The sequence below is a fragment of the Colobus angolensis genome, unplaced genomic scaffold (genome assembly GCF_000951035.1).
Source record: "Colobus angolensis palliatus isolate OR3802 unplaced genomic scaffold, Cang.pa_1.0 Scaffold10, whole genome shotgun sequence".
Classification (NCBI taxonomy): domain Eukaryota; kingdom Metazoa; phylum Chordata; class Mammalia; order Primates; family Cercopithecidae; genus Colobus; species Colobus angolensis.
Window position 1 is genome coordinate 21,392,550 of NW_012110919.1, and position 7,989 is coordinate 21,400,538.

The 7,989-nt window shown below is 46.9% G+C and overlaps 1 protein-coding gene across 4 annotated transcripts in view; it reads right to left on the reverse strand.

Annotated features, from left to right (window-relative positions):
• LOC105507666 (chromosome unknown open reading frame, human C12orf76) overlaps positions 1-7,989 on the reverse strand; it is a 40,751-nt gene that overhangs the window by 18,628 nt on the left and 14,134 nt on the right. The window contains exon 1 of one of the 4 annotated variants that reach the window (XR_001001134.1): positions 2,301-2,497. The exons of 1 other annotated variant lie outside the window; for it this stretch is intronic. The gene's annotated coding sequence lies outside the window, so the exon portion shown is untranslated. Of the gene's footprint in view, positions 1-2,300; positions 2,513-7,304; positions 7,309-7,989 lie in introns of those variants that run through there. 2 more of the 4 variants (XR_001001136.1, XR_001001133.1) reach the window with 2 other exon arrangements.

The window sequence follows — 7,989 nt, forward strand, 5'->3', positions numbered from 1 at the left end:
GAAAGAAAAGAAAACTCATCTTTTTTTGATGAGTGAGGGGGAAGAAGGAAGGAGAAGGTGTCAAAGACAGTATGTCATAACTTCAAAGGCCAGAAGTAATTTTAAGATCTTTGTCAAACAAAATCTACAACCTACGTGAACTAAATGTCACGTCTTAAAATAACCCTTGTTAACTGAACACCTGCCCTAATTTCCAAAAGTCCTGAATTCTGAGTTTCTGTGGTTTGGACTACAATTGGACTTAAACTTGTCTTATTCCATTTAAATAAACCATTTTCTTGCATCTCGCATTTTGGAAGCACTCTAAAAAATATTTAAAACTCCCGGCCGTGTGCGGCAGCTCAAGCCTGTAATCCCAGCACTTTGAGAGGCCAAGGCGGGCGGATCACGAGATCAGGAGATCGAGACCACTCTGGCTAACATGGTGAAACCCCGTCTCTACTAAATATACAAAAATTAGCTGGGCATTGTGGCGGGCGCCTGTAATCCCAGCTACTGGGGAGGCTGAGGCAGGAGAATCGCTTGAACCCTGGAGGCAGAGGTTGCAGCGAGCCCAGTTCGCACCATTGCACTCCAGCCTGGCGACAAAGCAAAATTCCACCCAAAAAAAAAAAAAAAAAAAATTAAACTCCCAAAACAGGAATGCAGAAGATTGGAATTGGGGGATGGAAATCTACCTTTAAAAAATAAAAAAGGCCAGGCGCAGTAGCTCACACCTGTAATGCCAGCACTTTTGGAGGCCGAGATGGGCAGATCACTTGAGATCAAGACTTCGAGACAAGCCTGGCCAACATGGAGAAACCCTGTCTGTACTAAAATTACAAACATTAGCCGGGCACAGTGGTGGGTGCCTATAATCCCAGCTACTTGGGAGACTGAGGCAAGAAATCACTTGAACCTAGGAGGTGGAGGTTGCAGTGAGCCAAGATCACGCCACTGCACTCTAGATTGAGCGACAGAGTGAGACTCCATATCAAAAATAATAATAATAATAAAAGTAAAATTTAAAAAGGAGCTTAAAACCATGAGTTGTTAGGTACACAGTGGCTATGCATTTGGGTCCTGATCAATTCTCCCACTCTCCATCTTTTCACTTCTCCCTACACTTTGCATGCAGTAACAGATGCCTGAATGGCAGGCCCAGGCAGAACCTTAAAAGAATGTTTTAGGCCTGGCGTGGTGGCTCACGCCTGTAATCCCAGCACTTTGGGAGGTCGAAGTGGGCAATTCATGAGGTCAAGAGATCAAGACCATCCTGGCCAACATGGTGAAACCCCATCGCTATTAAAAATACAAAAATTACCTGGGCGTGGTGGCACACACCTGTGGTCCCAGCTACCTGAGAGGCGGAGGCAGGAGAATTGCTTGAACCCAGGAGGCGGAGGTTGCAGTGAGCCGAGACCGCGCCACTGCACTCCAGCCTGGGCAACAAGAGTGAAACTCCATCTCAAAAAAAAATAAATACCTATTGTACAGAACAGTCTAGGACAGCATTTCTCAAACTATCTATGGCAAAGGAGTAGTTTTTATAATTTCTAGTCTAGCACCACTGCACTCCAGCCTGGGTGACAGAGGATACTCTATGTATGGTAAAAGAAAAAAAAAAAACAGGGCTGCAAACCGTCCATTTCTCATTAAATTACTGTGAGGCTCAAATGAATTCGCGTATACAAAGTGCGTAGCACAAGACATGGGATGTAGGAAATGTTCAAAAACCGTTACCATTTTTGCAATAAATACTGGCTCCTCTGGGAAAGAAGAGGGGTGAGGTAAATGATGTGCCTTGTTGTGAGGCTGAGCCCACACAGCCAGCGAGGAGGGGACCCAGACTGAGACTCAGGTCTCCGGATTGCAGTTCATTCATGGGCAACTAGTACATATTGAGAGCCTACTGGACCCACCACCCGAGGTGGGTGGATCACTCGAGGCCAAGAGTTCGACATCAGCCTGGCCAACACAGTGAAACCCCATCTCTACTAAAAACACAAAAATTAGCCAAGTGTAGTGGGGTGTGCTTATAATCCCAGCTACTCAGCAGGCTGAGGCAGGAGAATTGCTTGAATCTGGGAGGCGAAAGTTCTGGCACATACTGAGCACTTGTTGAGAGATAAAGCTCAGGCCTTCTGCCCCAGGCTTTTGGAGAGGGAGTCTCGGGGCCCCCTGACAGGCCTCACCTGCACCCCACGCCCTCACCCATCTCCCGACTCTATCCCCTGTCCGCTCCGTAAGCCCGGCTCCAGCACCCGGAGCGGTGAAAGCTCGGGCACTATCCGCCGCCCGCCAGCTCCAGGACCGCTCACCCAGGTTCTGCCCGCGCAGCACCGCGTACGGCCGGCTCCGCTCCAGCGGATCCACTGGGCTCGGGGCCTCTGCATCCCCGACGAGGAGGCAGCAGAGGCCAAAGCACAGCCACGGTAACGCCGGACGGAGCATCTTCCCTTGCCCTGCAGAAGCAGAGAGGCCACTTCCGTCGCAAGCCCTGCCTCTGTCTCCTCCCAGGTCTCTCTGCGTCGCTGCCACCGCCCTTCGGGCGCGCCTCATTGCCATGGTAACTGTGCGTCCTGGTCTAAGTTCCGCTTCTGCCCAAGATTTGTTCCGGATTAACGTTCCTCAATAACTAACGTTTCCCTCGGACAAACTTTCCGTACCGATCAACTTTCCGTCTGTGCCAACGTTCTGCCACGATTACCGTTCTGCTATGGTTAGCGTTCCTTTATCCATTGAGGTAGAGGTCTTGTAGGTCCATTTGGGGCCTATTGAAGATTTTTTAAGAATCCATGCATTTTCTTATTAAACCTTCATTACAGGCCCGGAAAATAGATACTGTGTTTCTGTTGTACAAATGCCACCTTCTCAGGGAGGCTTTGCCCAGACATCCTTTTCTGAAACTGCAACACTCCTTTTCCCTTAATGTACATTCTCCCTACCTTCGTTCTCTTCCATTCTCCCCATTCACTTTAGACTCATCACCATTTACCTTATACATTTGATGTACATTTGATGATTTTCTGAGGACCTGCTCCGCCATAGCATGTGAAGTCCATGAGCACAGCGATTTTGTTCTTGCTCCCTGCACCGTCCTAGAGACTAGAAGAGTAGCATATTATATTCAGTAACTGTTTGCTGAATACATGAGGGAACTGAGCTAAGTGTTTGGCCCAACACTGCACACACGAAGTGGCAGAGCTGGAATCTGACCCAAGCATAGTTTTGAATCTGGAGGCTTTACCACCTCACACATTGCCTCACCTCCTGAAGGCTTGATCTGTAGTGGGATTAGTATCATCTACCTCACAATGGATGTGCAATACAAATGTCAGAGGCGTGTGAACCAGAGCAACTCCATCTCAAATAGGAGCTGGGTAAAATGAGGCTGAAACCTACTGGGCCGCATTCCCAGATGGTTAAGGCATTCTCAGTCACAGGATGAGACAGGAGGTCAGCACAAAATACAGGTCATAAAGACCTTGCTGATAAAACAGGTTGCAGTAAAGGAGCCGGCTATAACCCACAGAAACTGCTACACTCCCATCAGTGCCATGACAGTTTACAAATGTCATGGCAACATCAGGAAGTTACACTATATGGTCTAAAAGGGGGAGGCATGAATAATCCACCCCTTGTTTAGCATATCATCAAGAAATAACCATAAAAATGTCCAACCAACAGCCCTCAGGGCTGCTCTGCCTATGGAGTAGCCATTCTTTTATTCCTTTACTTTCTTAATAAACTTGCTTTCACTTTGCACTGCGGACTTGCCCTAAATTCATTCTTGCGCTAGATCCAAGAACCCTCTCTTGGGGTCTGGATCGGGACCCTTTTCCTGTAACGCATTTCTGGCGACCACAGAAACCTGACCCAATGGCTACCTTTGGGTGTTGGGGTCCGGTAACACTACCAGGTGCTTGCCTGCAAAGGGAAGGTGTAATCTGCCGTGTTAAAGACACTATGCACCAACTTCTTCACTCTGTTCTCCATGATCTCCTCTTTCACCTCTGCTATCCTTTTCACCTTGCTGTGCACAGAACTGATGGCAGGCTCTTTCCACTGGTACAGCTTGTCACTCACCAGAGCAAAGCTAAATGGCAGACACAGGAAACCATCAATGGGAGGCATAGCACAGTGGGCTGGGAGGCAGGCTCTGCAGGCCACTTCTGTTCCAATCCTAGCTCTGCTGCATGACTTGTTTCCGTGTGACTCGTTTTCCCTCTCTGCACAATGGAAAGCATAATAGTCATGCCTACTTCATGAATTGTAAGGATAAAATGATACATGTCAGCAAACTCCTTTGCCCAGTATCTGGCACATACTGAGCATTTGCTGTAGGTAAGCTACTGTCCCCAATCTCTTTTTTTTTTTTTTGAGATGGAGTCTTGCTCTGTCACCCAGGTTGGAGTACAGTGGTGCAATCTCAGCTTACTGCACGCTCCGCCTCACAGGTTTAACTGATTCTCCTGCCTCAGCCTTCTGAGTAGCTGGGATTACAGGTACATCCCACCACACCCGGCTAATTTTTGTATTTTTAGTAGAGACAGAGTTTCACCATGTTGGCCGTGCTGGTCTCGAACTCCTGGCCTCGTGATCTGCCTGCCTTGGCCTTCCAAAGTGTAGGGATTACAGGCGTGAACCACCACACCCGGCCCCCAATTCCATTCTTTAACATTGCCTAACATGGACCCTCATAGATAGGACAGTTTCTGCAGTCATAAAATCCCACTCCAGTGGGTTCACCAGCTTTGTCTGGAGGCTCAGTAACACATCAGCACCTTCCAGTCTAAGGCTGTGTCTGGTGCATTTTCAGAAACACCCACCTGCTTTATCAATAACATTGAAAATGGCAGCTACTCTCTCTCTCTCTTTTTTATTCTAGAGAAAGGGCCTTGCTCTGTTGCCCAGGCTGGAGTGCAGTGGTGCAATCATAGCTCACTACAACCTCTAACTCCTGAGCTCAAGTTGATCCTCCCACCTCAGCCTCCTGAGTAGCTGGAACTACCGGTGTGTACCACCACGCCCAGCTAATTTATACTATTTTTTGTAGACCCAGGGGTCTCTTTATGTTGCCCAGGCCGGTCTCGAACTCCTGGCCTCAAGTGATTTTCCACCTCAGCCTCCCAAAATGTTGTGGTTACAGGTGTGAGCCACCACACCAGGCTGCAGGAGCTACTCTTTATTGGGAACTTAATACGTGCCAAGTGTTGTACATGCAGCATCTCCTTTAATCCTCACAACTGTAGGAGATAGTTACTGTGATTGATTGCATGCATGCACCATCACGTCCAGCCTAAAGGGTTTGTTTTAAATGCTTTGTTTACTCTATTCAGAGTTTATTTATTTAGTCCCTTCTCTCTGCCCTGCTGCTGAGTGATATTAGCAAGTCTAAGATGATGGCTTCCCTCTATGCACTGAGCTTGGGAAGCTGAGACAGAGTGGGCCAAGACTCAGCCCCAGCTGTTCTCCACATTGGCTGTGTAACTACTCAGGGAGCTTTCAAAATTGCAGCTCCCCAGTCCCATCCCTGGAGACCATGATTTCATGAGTTTGGGGAGTTATCCAGATACCTATATATATATTTAAAGTTCATGGCTAGGCTCAGTGGCTCATGCCTGTAATCCCAGCGCTTTGGGAGGCCGAGGTGGGCGGATCACAAGGTCAGGAGGTCAAGATCATCGTAGCCAACATGGTGAAACCCCATCTCTACTAAAAATACAAAAATTAGCTGGGCATGGTGGCGCATGCCAGCTACACAGGAGGCTGAGGCAGGAGAATCGCTTGAAGCCAGGAGGTGGGGGTTGCAGTAAGCCGCTATCGTGCCACTGCACTCCAGCCTGGTTACAGAGCTAGACTACGTCTCAAAAAAAAAAAAAAAAAAGTTCCAGGTGAGAATGGGCACGGTGGCTCACGCCTGTAATCCCAGCACCTTGGGAGGCCGACGTGGGTGGATCACTCAAGGCCAGAAGTTCGAGACCAGTCTGGCCAACATGGTGAAACCCCATCTCTACTAAAAATACAAAAATTGGCCAGGTGTGGTGGTGTGTGCCTGTAATCCCAGCTACTCGGGAGGCTGAGGCAGGAGAATTGCTTGAACCTGGGAGGCAAAGTTTGCAGTGAGCCGAGATTGCACCACTGAACTCCAACCTGGGTCACAGAGCAAGACTCTATCTTGGGGAAAAAAAAAAAAGTTCCCAGCTGATTCTAATGCATAGCCAGGGCTGAGGACCACTGGGAGGCTCCTGAAAGACAGCTCATATTTGACAATAGCAAGTATATTTGAAGAAGAGCATTCCTCATGACCCAGCAATGAAACTCTTACCTATGTGCCCTAGAGAAACTCTTGTACATGTGCCGGAGTTATGGACAAGAATGCTTCTGCAGCATTGCTTATAAGAGAGAAAGCAAGAAATAACCTATATATTCTCAAACAATAAATGGATAAATTGTTGGATTCATACAATGGGATGCTTTGGACCAGGCGCAGTGGCTCATGCCTGTAATCTCAGCACTTTGGGAGGCTGAAGCAGGAGAGTTGCTCAAGCCCAGGAGTTCGAGACCAGCCTGGACAACAGGAAGAAACCCTGTCTTGACTAAAAATACAAAAATTAGCTGGGTGTGGTAGCACATGCCTGTAGAGATGGAGGCCAAAGTAGGAGGATTGCTTGGGCCCCAGAGGTCAAGGCTATGGTAAGCTGTGATTGCACCCCTGCACTCCAGCCTGGGCAACAGAGCAAGACCCTATCTCAAAAAAATAATAAAATAATTTTTAAAATGGGATGCTTTGGAGCAGTGAAAATGAATTAACTAGAGCTGTGCATATCAACATGGAAATAACCTAACACTGAACAAGCAAAGCAAGCTGCAGTGTGATATAAAGTTTAGAGAAATCCAAAGCAACATCATGTACTCACAACTACCTATACATGAATGTGCATAGCAGCACTATTCACATAACCCAAATGTTCATGTATGGATGAATGCGTAGGCAAAATGTGGTCTATCCATTCAATAAGATGAGATATTATTCAGCCATAAAAAAGGAACAGAGTACTCATACTGCTATAACATCGATGAACCTTGAAAACATTATGTCTGCTACCTCAAAGAGGCTAGTCACAAAAGGCCACACATATTGTATGACTCCATTTATGTGAAATACCCAGAATAGGTAAATCTATAGAGACAGACAGTAGATTTGTGGTTGCAGGGGACAGAGGGAGGGAGAAATGGTGAGTGACTACTAATGGGCATGGGGTGTCCTTTTGGGGCGATGAAAATGATCTGGAACTAGATAGAGGTGGTGGGTTGCACACCTCTCTGAAATGCCACTGAATTGTTCATGTTTACAGTGGTTAATTTTGTGTTCTATGAATTTCACCCCAATAAAAAAGTAAAAATTAAGTATTTTTTTTACATATGTAGACATATATGTGCTTAGAAATATAAAAACAAGGGAATGACAAATGTCAAATTCAGGGTTTTGTTTAGAGATGGAGTCTTGCTATGTTGCTGAGGCTGGAATGCAGTGGCTATTTCACAGGTGCAATCATAACACACTACGGCCACAAACTCCTGGGCTCAAGAGATCCACCAGTCTCAGCCTCCCACAGTGGGACTGCAGGTGCAGCCACTGTGCCGGGCTGCAGGGTGTTTATAAAGGGAAAGGAAAGAGAATGAGAAGGAGGATGCATTTGCAGGGAGCAAAACTGGATTAGTAATGCTTTATTTCTTAAATTGGATGGTGGTATGTGGGTGTTATATTATTCACAATACATTTTAGTATTTCTATAGCATTTATTTAAAAAGAAAGATTGTCAAGAAAGATGTTGGGGTAAGAGGTAAGACATCCAAATTTGAGACCTAATCAGCATATACGAGACGAAGGTTTTTTTTTTTTTTGAGACAGAGTCTCCCTCTGTCACCCAGGCTGGAGTGCAGTGGCACTATCTCTGCTCACTGCAACCTCCACCTCCTGGGTTCAAGCGATTCTCCTGCCTC